Below are 14,117 nucleotides of genomic sequence, written 5' to 3'. Positions count from 1 at the left end.
GGTGAGACAGCTAAAGTATAATAGGCTAAATGAAGAGGTATGATAGTTTTATGTATAAAATGTCATTTTTTCTCATTTTAATTTTTTTTTCAACTTATTTAGTGACTTCTACCCTTCATAGTCCAAAAACTGCTTCTTAATCTTTTAGGCTTATTAGGAACAAAAATATGTTTTGCTAGAACCGGTTTTGTTTGTCCACATAAACTTTTGTCTGCATAAAGATGAGACAAAATTTTGCGTTACACAATAACTTCCAGAAACAACTAACGTCCATGTACTAATTGGCGACCATCGACGACGTAACTGCGCCCAGTCCACAAATATTTTGCAATTGAAAATACTATGAGAAAAAAAATTTAACAGTTTATTGATCTATAATGTTGGATGGATAGATGGTCATTTATTTTTGTTTAAATGCGAAACAAACGTACATAAAAAATACAGTGTGCATCCAATGAGAGAGTGGAAAAAAACATAACCTTAAAAAGGTATAGGAGGTCATTGAGTCTGCACTCTTTCACTCAAACAGATATATGAAAACAGGCAGGCCTCGAAATTCACGGCGGACATGTCCGCCGTCACAACATATGATGTCCATGGGAAGTACCCTCTAGATCAGTGGTTCCCAACCTTTTTGTCTTGGCGACCCCCTTTAAAAAATTTCGTAGATACCGCGACCTCCACTTATATTTTTTCCTAAACGCAAGTATACTATTAACGAATAATATAACAAAAGGCAGCACTAAAAATGTTTTTCTTGCATTTACTGACAAATCAATGCGATGGTTGATCTTGTAGGTCTGCAGCTAACCGTGAAATTCGAGGTTGCGTGCTAGACAGAGCCAGTCTCATGTCGTCTTCCACATCCATTCTATTTCTTTCCTTCGTTTTCATATACAGAAGAGCTGAAAAACCACTCTCACTTAGATACGTCGTAGCGAAGGGCAGTAATACTTGAAAAGCCAGCTTAGAAATTTGTGGGTATGAATCATACATTTCACACCAAAATTGAGAGAGTGACTTTGTATTGCTGGTTCGCAATTGCTAATTGCTCACTTAAATTAAACAACTAGCATTCCAGTCCCAATTGAAAATATCTAAGCTTATCATTATGATTTCAAAAACACAAAGCTATTACACTGATGTAATGTTCAACTTCTCTTTTCCTCCTACACAACACTACAAATAAATACTTAAACAGACCACAAACTACTAGCACTAGGGCTAATCTCGTTGCTAGGATCTCATTGCGGTGTGTTTACATCACCCGCAACCGCTTCATTTCGGTTTCATTTCTGTTCAAACTACCGACATGAAATCCAGACTGGCACGAATCTCATTTCGATCATCACATGCAAACAGACTACGAGTCTGGCAGACTAACCGAAGCGAAACGGAAAATTATCATTTCTGGCGCAATGAAACGCCATGTAAACGTAGCCTGGCACATACTACTAGCAGACCGGTACCTCGTCCTACTTACATTCACTTTTGTTGTTGCACGAGCAACAGCTTCACGACCCTCTATAAAATGCTCTGCGACCCCCAGGTTGGGAACCACTGCTCTAGATTCTAGAATAGATTGATCACAGAAACTAGCGATACAAATCGTCATTGCATTGCACGAACAATTGTTGTGAGAATATAATTTCCCGCGCATCTAGAAAACGTAAATGCTGTACTCCTTAGCTTCCATTCAAGCAGGAAAACCTTCAATTTTTACGTTGCTTCAACAATTGATGACATTGAATCCATGTAACAAAGGTGCTAAGAATCGATGGGAGTATCAGTACTTCTACACTAATCATGCACAACTTAGTGCAAGTCTTACGTCACAATGTCTGGCTTTGATCTCCAAGTAATATTGATAAGGCAAGGTTGGTTACAAAATTAGATAATACCAGTAGGCTATTACAGCAGAATGCAGCAAGGTATGTTAAGTTTTGGTATTACAGTTAAGAAAGAAAAGGCCCAGGGGAAATTCACTTTCGCTCACATGACACATGAAAATAAAACTAAAGAAAAAAGCCTAGTGAAACTTTACACAGCAGAAAATAGTAGTGTTAGTGTAGAAGTTTTCCAACCCGTGCCCAGAGCATTGTGACACAAGAAGCCACATGACCTTGTTGGGAGGAAGTTAATCAGTTATGCGGCATATTAAGCAGCGCTATACACTCTTCAAGCTCACGTTGTTGGTCTGATGAAAGCCTTTTAGAGTGACTTCACTCAAACTTCAAAAAAGCCTTCTAAACCGCAGCTATAGTTCTCAAATGGCGAAGAATTATCAAGATAAAGTGATTAAAGTACATGACGATCGACGCTAAAAGGGGTGTGTCCGCCATGAGACAAGATTTGTCCGCCGAGATAGCTGCTCAGACCGGACACGTTTGTCCGCCGCCAACAAAAACGAATTTCGAGGCCTGAACAGGTATTGAGTTTTTAAATGGCAAATTGATACAACGAAAAAAAAGAAAAAAATGATGACATACGCAAGAAATGCAAAAAAGAAATAGCAATGACATTGGTTATTACAGCTTGTGTGAGTTTTATCTTTTTACGCCAACTATGTTTGTTTTTCAGTTTTAAAATTAGGTTTTTAAAAATTTTTGTTTTTTTATAAAAAATGACATCTTGCTTTCAAGCATACCCTATAAAAAAGGTAATATGTCAACGAGAAGTGCTTTTATCAAGGTCTGAGTGTTGTGGCTGTCATCACATAAGGCCTTCACTGCGCATTTTTTTATAGGATAAGGAATTCTGCCCTAATTTGAGAAAAGTTTAAAGCTGTTGAAAACAAACACTTGTACTTAGAATATTTTTTTTAGTTCTGGGCAAAGATCAAAACCCTAACCTTATTCCTAACTCCAACCCTCACCTTAACCCTTCCTAACTTTAATCCTAACTCTAGCAACACCTGATTGTAACCATGGCAATAAATAGCCACTTTGTTTTTTATATCTTCTTCAACAGATTTATCATGTTTGATCAGCTGTGATCTCCCATATGAACTGCCTCCATTGTGTTCTGCCTTTTGTTTTTATTAGTGCTTTCAACATGCTTTTTATTCCCATAATTTGCTTGATATTGTCAAAATATCTCATTTTTTGTCGTCCTTTTGTTCGTTTGCCTTGCACCATCCTAGTCAAGATTGAATTTCCAACAGGTTGCTTCTTGTTTAAATATCTTACGAGATATCTTTTAACAAGTAACTGTTTAAGTGAACAAATACGATTTTCAGAGACCCTTTAAAACAAATGGTCCCAAATTAATACCGGTACATGAAATACCACCAGCTGTTTTGCAAAAAATGCAATGTTTCACCTTCCACGATAGTGGTGAGTAGGAAAAAACACATGTTAAAGCTCTAATGTTGCATCACAAAACCACTTATAAATGTACAAATCATGTAGCATTCTCTTGTCAAAGTTGATTTGTATTTCAATCAATCATTTTATTTTTCGTCATTAACGCGTCCGGGACGAAAAAGATACTAACTACAAAATCGATATAGACCTACTAGACCGAAAGCCTACGACAGAAGATTTCACCCCATAAGGTACAAAAGGTTTGAGCCCTTGAAGTTACTGGGGTCAACCATGTCACTCACAAAAAGTATGGAAGATTGACCGCACCGGGTGGATCTGGACCCTAGAGCCCCCTAAAAAGCCCAAAAAAGGGGTTAATTTCACCCCATAAGGTACATGGACCAAACTTGGTGAAAACGAAGTTCTATGTCAGGACATCACAAAAATATCAAATCTAACAATATTTTCGAGTGGAAAGGTGATGTAAGACTCCCCCCAAAGTGACCCCCCAGGGGGTTAATTTCACCCCATAAGGTACATGGACCAAAGTTGGTCAAAACGAAGTCTTATGTCAGGACATCACAAAAATATCAAATCTAACAATATTTTCGGGTGGAAAGGTGATGTAAGATGCCTTCAAAGTGACTTCCCTTAATGTGACCCCCTCGGAAGGTTTATTCCACCCCATAAGGTACATGGACCAAACTTGGTCAAAATGAAGTCTTATGTCAGGACATCACAAAAATATCAAATCTAACAATATTTTCGGGTGGAAAGGTGATGTAAGATGCCTTCAAAGTGACTTCCCTTAATGTGACCCCCTCGGAAGGTTTATTCCACCCCATAAGGTACATGGACCAAACTTGGTCAAAATGAAGTCTTATGTCAGGACATCACAAAAATATCAAATCTAACAATATTTTCGAGTGGAAAGGTGATGTAAGACTCCCCCCAAAGTGACCCCCCAGGGGGTTAATTTCACCCCATAAGGTACATGGACCAAAGTTGGTCAAAACGAAGTCTTATGTCAGGACATCACAAAAATATCAAATCTAACAATATTTTCGGGTGGAAAGGTGATGTAAGATGCCTTCAAAGTGACTTCCCTTAATGTGACCCCCTCGGAAGGTTTATTCCACCCCATAAGGTACATGGACCAAACTTGGTCAAAATGAAGTCTTATGTCAGGACATCACAAAAATATCAAATCTAACAATATTTTCGGGTGGAAAGGTGGTGTAAGATGACTTCAAAGTGACTTTCCTTAATGTGACCCCCTCGGAAGGTTTATTCCACCCCATAAGGTACATGGACCAAACTTGGTCAAAATGAAGTCTTATGTCAGGACATCACAAAAATATCAAATCTAACAATATTTTCGGGTGGAAAGGTGATGTAAGATGCCTTCAAAGTGACTTCCCTTAATGTGACCCCCTCGGAAGGTTTATTCCACCCCATAAGGTACATGGACCAAACTTGGTCAAAATGAAGTCTTATGTCAGGACATCACAAAAATATCAAATCTAACAATATTTTCGAGTGGAAAGGTGATGTAAGACTCCCCCCAAAGTGACCCCCCAGGGGGTTAATTTCACCCCATAAGGTACATGGACCAAACTTGGTGAAAACGAAGTTCTATGTCAGGACATCACAAAAATATCAAATCTAACAATATTTTCGAGTGGAAAGGTGATGTAAGACTCCCCCCAAAGTGACCCCCCAGGGGGTTAATTTCACCCCATAAGGTACATGGACCAAAGTTGGTCAAAACGAAGTCTTATGTCAGGACATCACAAAAATATCAAATCTAACAATATTTTCGGGTGGAAAGGTGATGTAAGATGCCTTCAAAGTGACTTCCCTTAATGTGACCCCCTCGGAAGGTTTATTCCACCCCATAAGGTACATGGACCAAACTTGGTCAAAATGAAGTCTTATGTCAGGACATCACAAAAATATCAAATCTAACAATATTTTCGGGTGGAAAGGTGATGTAAGATGCCTTCAAAGTGACTTCCCTTAATGTGACCCCCTCGGAAGGTTTATTCCACCCCATAAGGTACATGGACCAAACTTGGTCAAAATGAAGTCTTATGTCAGGACATCACAAAAATATCAAATCTAACAATATTTTCGGGTGGAAAGGTGATGTAAGATGCCTTCAAAGTGACTTCCCTTAATGTGACCCCCTCGGAAGGTTTATTCCACCCCATAAGGTACATGGACCAAACTTGGTCAAAATGAAGTCTTATGTCAGGACATCACAAAAATATCAAATCTAACAATATTTTCGAGTGGAAAGGTGATGTAAGACTCCCCCCAAAGTGACCCCCCAGGGGGTTAATTTCACCCCATAAGGTACATGGACCAAAGTTGGTCAAAACGAAGTCTTATGGCAGGACATCACAAAAATATCAAATCTAACAATATTTTCGGGTGGAAAGGTGATGTAAGATGCCTTCAAAGTGACTTCCCTTAATGTGACCCCCTCGGAAGGTTTATTCCACCCCATAAGGTACATGGACCAAACTTGGTCAAAATGAAGTCTTATGTCAGGACATCACAAAAATATCAAATCTAACAATATTTTCGGGTGGAAAGGTGGTGTAAGATGACTTCAAAGTGACTTTCCTTAATGTGACCCCCTCGGAAGGTGTATTTCACCCCGTAAAGTACATGGACCAAACTTGGTCAAAACGAAGTCTTATGTCAGGACATCACAAAAATATCAAATCTAACAATATTTTCGGGTGGAAAGGTGATGTAAGATGTCATCAAAGTGACCCCCAGAGGGTTTATTTCACCATAGAGTACATGGACCAAACGTGGTCAAAACGAAGTCTTCTAGGGCACCACAAAATATCAAATCTAACAATACTCTCAGTTGGAAAGGTGATAAAAGACCTACCCAAAAGTGAATCTCCTCCTATAGTTTAATTTACTTCATCCCTTTCTCGAACCAACCTTGGTGTAACGAAAGTGCTATGCCAGGACAGTACGAATGGATTAAATTTAAAAATATTTTATATAGGTTTTGATGAAATACATTCACAAGCTGTCCCATGATGCATGAAATGGAACTATAGCCTACTTTACAAAAAGTTTTTGTATAAATCATATTAAGTCAATCGAAAAAAGGCAACAGGACATGACAATACATGGCTTTGTAACACCAAAAACAGAAAGTACGTAAGAAGCATATAGGCTACAGTAGCCAGAAAATTGATCCAAGATCTTGATACCACCACTAAATGTGGACTTAATCGAACAACTGACTATCCAAATCAAAACGTTTCGAAATGAATCATTTGGAACGTTAATTTAGGCAGTAATGAACATTTTCCAGCTGCTACAATAAATAACCCAATAAACCCAATGTAGTAAATTTTTGTTTAATGCCATTTGCTTCATGTCTCCAATCAGTTATTGTAACTGTTCATTCATAAACAGAGATTGTTTGTGTAAATGTAAACGGTAACTCAATTGGTTAGCGCGTCACTTCTGGAACGAAGAAGCTTCAAGATCAATAGCGGCGCTGGTTCGACTCTCGGGGTGTGCGCTTGAGCAACGCACGTTAAGGGCTGCTCTCCATTCAGCGGCATCTAATGGATGGAATAATTCCCCGACAACAAGCCTTCAACAATCGGAAACTTCACTCTGTCAATCTCGGTGACCGGGCCTGCGCCAGTGATTCAAAGCCTCTACAAGTATGCGAAACTGCCAGGATTAAGCTCTGCAAGAAGCTTTCCCAGTCCGAGGATAAAGATTCAATCAATCAATCAATCACTGGTGTCGCTTTTACTTTCTTCGTCTTATTCTTCAGATTCATACAATTCTCCTGTTATATACAGAGAAATAAAGACTGTACGAAACAATTGCTATTATGCACTACAGATATGCGTAACATACAATAGTAATTTTATTATCTTTTACAGACGTCTATTTTTCTTCGAATAATGCAACATTGCAACTTACTATTAACTGGAAAAAGTTCAACATTTATTTGTTATTTAGTGCACCCAGGCATTTTTCTCAAGATTGCAGAAACTATTGGTTATAGGTTCCTAAAACGAAACTTTACAGCCAGTTATTGGCTAATGTTTACAGTAAGAAAGTAAACGACTGATAGACCAGGAGAAAGTTTTATATTTATAAAGGGTAACCCAAGCGACATCCAATGCTGTTTACCTTCTTCTTGACTTTCCTGGATGAGATCAGATTCCACGCAGAGACATCTAAAGATGCTTTATACCTTTACCTTCAAACCACACCACTTTATAAGAACCTCCTTCTTCTTTCCAGCCATACTCTAGCAGCAACGTTGCTGCTTGTTCACTTCTAGTTGAAGATAACCACCATCTTGTGATGAGATGTGTGCGCCTTGTCTTCTGGAGAAGTACTCGTAAACAAAGTGGTAGAGTACTACTATCTACAGTAGCTTCTGGTATGCATGATATCCTTTCATTTTCTTTTTTGGGTTTGTAGCCGTCTAAAAACATTTGTAAACGGACTTCGTTGACATAATTAATTTTCTTGTTTTTGTACATGTTACACACAAAGTTCTCTATGGCGATGATAGTGTCTTCACTAATTTCTTTGTCGTGTCCGAGTTGGCTAAAAGCTGCCTGCGCTTCGTGGTTTCCTTGGAGTAATTTCAGCGGCCGCACTTTCCCTTTCCTGCTAAATGACGAGGTGTAATCAGAATCTGTAAAGGCATGATATGCAGGTAAACACTTGCAAATCGTCACTCCAAGTGCGGTAGGCCTATTCAGCTGGTTGATGTTGATGTACCGCTGCGTGTTATTGTTTTGCAAGCCAGCTTCTATCCATATCTTTAATGAAGGATCAAAAGTTCCATAGCAACCTAAGCCAATTACAAGACAGTCAGTGTCAGACGTGCGGATAACCACATTGGTTGGGGCTGGTACATCGCAGACAGCTTGCTTTATCTCTGTATATAACAGGAGAATTGTATGAATCTGAAGAATAAGATGAAGAATGTGAAAGCGACAGCAGTGACAATGAAGAATAAAGAAACGACCGTTTACATTTACACGAACAATCTCTGTTTATGAATGAACAGTTACGATAACTGATTGGAGACATGAAGCAAATGGCATTAAATAAAAATTTACTGCATTGGGTTTATTAGGTTATTTATTGTAGCAGCTGGAAAATGTTCATTACTGCCTAAATTAACGTTCCAAATGATTCATTTCGAAACGTTTTGATTTGGATAGTCAGTTGTTCGATTAAGTCCACATTTAGTGGTGGTATCAAGATCTTGGATCAATTTTCTGGCTACTGTAGCCTATATGCTTCTTGTGTACTTTCTGTTTTTGGTGTTACAAAGCCATGTATTGTCATGTCCTGTTGCCTTTTTTCGATTGACTTAATATGATTTATACAAAAATTTTTGTAAAGTAGGCTATAGTTCCATTTCATGCATCATGGGACAGCTTGTGAATGTATTTCATCAAAACCTATATAAAAATATTTTTAAATTTAATCCATTCGTACTGTCCTGGCATAGCACTTTCGTTACACCAAGGTTGGTTCGAGAAAGGGATGAAGTAAATTAAACTATAGGAGGAGATTCACTTTTGGGTAGGTCTTTTATCACCTTTCCAACTGAGAGTATTGTTAGATTTGATATTTTGTGGTGCCCTAGAAGACTTCGTTTTGACCACGTTTGGTCCATGTACTCTATGGTGAAATAAACCCTCTGGGGGTCACTTTGATGACATCTTACATCACCTTTCCACCCGAAAATATTGTTAGATTTGATATTTTTGTGATGTCCTGACATAAGACTTCGTTTTGACCAAGTTTGGTCCATGTACTTTATGGGGTGAAATACACCTTCCGAGGGGGTCACATTAAGGAAAGTCACTTTGAAGTCATCTTACACCACCTTTCCACCCGAAAATATTGTTAGATTTGATATTTTTGTGATGTCCTGACATAAGACTTCATTTTGACCAAGTTTGGTCCATGTACCTTATGGGGTGGAATAAACCTTCCGAGGGGGTCACATTAAGGGAAGTCACTTTGAAGGCATCTTACATCACCTTTCCACCCGAAAATATTGTTAGATTTGATATTTTTGTGATGTCCTGACATAAGACTTCGTTTTGACCAACTTTGGTCCATGTACCTTATGGGGTGAAATTAACCCCCTGGGGGGTCACTTTGGGGGGAGTCTTACATCGCCTTTCCACTCGAAAATATTGTTAGATTTGATATTTTTGTGATGTCCTGACATAGAACTTCGTTTTCACCAAGTTTGGTCCATGTACCTTATGGGGTGAAATTAACCCCCTTTTTGGGCTTTTTAGGGGGCTCTAGGGTCCAGATCCACCCGGTGCGGTCAATCTTCCATACTTTTTGTGAGTGACATGGTTGACCCCAGTAACTTCAAGGGGTCAAACCTTTTGTACCTTATGGGGTGAAATCTTCTGTCGTAGGCTCCCAGACTATACCAGCACGTTAGCGGACGGGAAAAGGTGGCAAAACCTTGAAAGATTTCAAAACGTGCCTGAATGAAAAATTATGTAATAGGCTATATATCAGTAGTTGGCACGGCCACAAAACTCAAAAAACAAATAGCAAAAAATAAACAAAAACAGAGAGAAGCACACCTGCAGTAATGAATGACAGCCTAATGAAAAGTGTTGTGGATTGAATTTGCCAGTTCCAGTATTGATGTGGATGAGCAGTCAATAATAATAAGATGGAGAAAGAAAACCGGACATAAAAGAAACCCATCCTCAGGCAAAAGCCCGTTTCAATGTGGCCCAGGAGAGCAGGTGTTGAGCTCTTTCTATGGTTAGACTGCACAACACACAGTAGCCTAAGACGATTGAGGTTTGATATCCAGTTTAAGTTATTGTTTCTTGTCCTGGTGGGTGATGGAATGGATGAGCTAGTAGATGATGATGTCCTGACTCCTGATGGTGTTGATGAAGCTCTCATCCCCTTTTGCGATGTGTCGTATTGATTATGGAGTATTGCGTTTGCTGTTAATATTTACAAACATAAACGTACAGCACAAGCAATCGATATTATTGTTAGGTAAGCCTAATCTTTTGTAAATAATTTCGAATTTCTACTAAAATCTTCACAAGAATGCAAGAAAGCTTTTCTACGTTGTCTTTCTATTGTGTGTCCGTTTTGCTTAAATGTTGTTTTAGTTTGTGAATAAAAAGTGACTTTATATCAGTCTTTCTAATTGAAGGAGGAAATTCGTTCCATGTTTTCGCACCTGTAAGTTCTATTGAATGTTGAGTAAGCGTTTTTGAGAAGTATGGAATGTTTAGAGAATCATTATCATGCTTTCTTGTAGACAGGCTGTGTGAACCTCTTTGACATATTTAAAAAGGTTGGTGAAGCAATCTGGTAGTAAATTGTTGTGAAATTTAAACACGAAAACACCAATTTCCAGTTTGAACAATTGCTCAATTGATATCGGGATCTTGCTACAACTATCATTGTTGGGACGAAAAATACGATGAAATTTGTCACAGATTTTTCAGATGCTCACATTCGTTAAAATAAAATCGTTTGAAAGCCACCAAAAGTTTAGTTTATTGCAAAATTTCTTGTTATTGGTTTAGCTTGATTTGAATTAGCCTAGTCCTACAGTAATTGAGCAACAACTTTTGTATTGCTGTAATTCTTTCTTTTCGGCACTGGTTAAAACAAAAATAAATTGAATTGGTTGTTGATTTTTGGTCCTCATGATACCTCATTCAGTTTAGTTTGATTTTTTATTTCTGACCATCACAACAAAACCAATATGTGGCAAACATAGCAGTAGTCTAAAAAAGGTGGAAATAACAACACGCGGACGTAAAATGTGCATGATGAAAAAACAGGACAATTGGTCAATTACCTACCGGTACCGTTTACAATATGGCATGGTCACAACATCTCAGTCATTGCACGATACGGTAACTAAACTAAAATCACTTAGTCAATCACCAAATTATAAAGCTTGGTGGTTACAATTTAATGCAACATCGAAAACAAATTTAAACACATTTTCGCAAAAAAACATTATCAAGTAAATATTGATGTCATCGCCTTTAAATCGGACAAGTACAAGTTTTATTTTAAATTGGACGCGATGAAACTGCAACCAAAGTAGTGTCAACTTTTTCTTTCAAAAAAAAAGGAAGCAAGTTACAAAATTTTGACAAGTGCCCACTGCTCATCGATAACACCTATCGGAATGTCGGACGCTGTAGTCAGAGGTGGGCAGTGCCGAGTACAATTGTACCGCGGTACTTTTTGTGTACCGGTACCGCGGTACTTTTTAAATTTTGTACCGATTGCCTAAATACCCAGTAGGCTACTTTTTTGGTCAAAATACCCGGTACTTTTATCGGTACTTTTTTTCAACAATGTTAACTCCGTAACGATTTAATCCGTAACGATTTTTATCAAAGTTATCGTACAACTTTCTACTTGACAAAATATAAAATTACTCGAGTAACGTTACTTTGGCATAAAACTAAACAAGTGATAGTAGAAAGTAATGAAAAATAAAACTACTCAAAAAGTACTAGTTACTGAACATTGCTACTTAACATAAAAGTAAAAAGGAATTATAGTCAGTGCTGTATTCGAGGGTATACAGCGGTATACGCAGTAGGCTATACTCTCTGCTTTTTTGAGCAACTATGAGTATACCCTCTGGTTTTCCAAAGAGAGTGCGTATATGCTATCCTTAATTCTTGACAACTACTAACTAACTAGGCTACTTAGCCTAACCCTTTGAGGACCATTAATAATGTGAGCTGTTTGATGTCTATTAATTGCAATGGACTACCTATGGCTATCAATTTAGCGCTAAAAAATATGTAAGATCCTGGCTGCTAAACTACTGATCAGCTAACGATATATAGCCGAGCTGACTGCATAGCCGGCTGCATTGCCGAGTGGTGAGAGCCCTGGAACGGCACTCGAAAGGCGCCGGTTTGATACCGCTTACGAGCATGCGGCTGTGTCTTTGGCAGGACATTTTAAGGCATGCTTGAAGATGGACACGAAGATTGGCTTCCTTGTCTTCCCGTCCACTTAATCTAAATCTTCAACCACCAGGTTTAAGCCTGGATGCGACAACAACAAGCTAAGAATACTAGATCCCACATTTGTAAAGAGGTTAAAGATGTAGACTGTTTGGAATGTATTAATAGAAAAATAAACAATTTTGTACCTCTCGTCCATTTTTGATGTTGATAATTCATGGTATGGTAGAAATTATTTTATTTTTTGCAAGTTGCTTTTATGTTTATGCTAATTGCAAGCCAGTCCATTTTAGATGGATACCAGTTTTTTTGTTTTATTGCTACTTAGGCTAAGTAACACTACTTTCATTACTTTACACCTCTGATGTTGAATAGCCTTTACTTCCAATAGCTTTCTATACGGCATGTTGGGTTGGCCCTTAACTATAAGTCTATAAACTAACAAGTATTAATATGCCTACCTTAAATTTATGCATTTATACTGAGAAAAATAAAGAGACTTGTGACTTTATTTTCCGATCTGTTCCATTCAGCTTTGCGTGCCTACCAAAGGGCTGGTTGAGCAGTCTTTGTGTAGAATATGAACATCGTCATGGCGCGTTTTGCTGTTAGTGTTACTTGTTAATATAATTGGGATGGAGATGAATCGCATTTGTGCTTTTAAACCGCCTGGTTTTATAACCGGTTTTATAACCGCCTGGTTTTAAACCGGTTTTATCCGCCCCGATAGCTCAATTGGTTAGCGCGTCACTTCTGGAACGAAGAAGCTTCAAGATCAAGCGGCGCTGGTTCGACTCTCGGGGTGTGCGCTTGAGCAACGCACGTTAAGGACTGTTCTCCATTCAGCGGTATCTAATGGATGGAATAGTTCCCCGGCAAAAAGACTTCAACAATCGGAAACTTCACTCTGTCAATCTCGGTGACCGGGCCTGCGTCAGTGATTCAAAGCCTCTACAAGTATGTGAAACTGCCAGGATTAAGCTCTGCAAGAAGCTTTCCCAGTCCGAGGATAAAAATTCAATCAATCAATCAAAAAAAAAAAATGTAAGATTATTTCGATTACAATCACAAAAAAAATTCATCATTCTAAGTCTTGTACCTTGTATTTAAAAAAGTACCGTACCGAGTACCGTACCGAGTACCGTACCGAGTACCGTACCGAGTACCGTACCGAGTACCGTACCGAGTACCGTACCGAGTACCGTACCGAGTACCGTACCGAGTACCGTACCGAGTACCGTACCGAGTACCGTACCGAGTACCGTACCGAGTACCGTACCGAGTACCGTACCGAGTACCGTACCGAGTACCGTACCGAGTACCGTACCGAGTACCGTACCGAGTACCGTACCGAGTACCGTACCGAGTACCGTACCGAGTACCGTACCGAGTACCGTACCGAGTACCGTACCGTACCGAGTACCGTACCGAGTACCGTACCGAGTACCGTACCGAGTACCGTACCCAGTACCGTACCGAGTACCGTACCGAGTACCGTACCGAGTACCGTTGCGGTACCGCGCCCATCTCTGGCTGTAGTATAGCCACAAGAAGTTTTGAACACCAAAAGTTTCCATCATGACCGTACTACAGAGATATTTAAAGAAAGGGATAAGATGGCTTTTATTACGTCCCCTATTTTTTTCTTACAGCTCATGCTTTACTTTCTGCCTTGTCGATTTCGTAAGTTAGTCATATTTTATAGTGTATATCGCAAGATCACTGCTGCAATCAGCATACGCAAATCAATACCGCCCTCAAGCGCTGCCACTGTTCGGGC

Source organism: Aplidium turbinatum, chromosome 15 (genome assembly GCF_918807975.1).
Source record: "Aplidium turbinatum chromosome 15, kaAplTurb1.1, whole genome shotgun sequence".
Classification (NCBI taxonomy): domain Eukaryota; kingdom Metazoa; phylum Chordata; class Ascidiacea; order Aplousobranchia; family Polyclinidae; genus Aplidium; species Aplidium turbinatum.
This window is presented reverse-complemented; position numbering follows the sequence as displayed.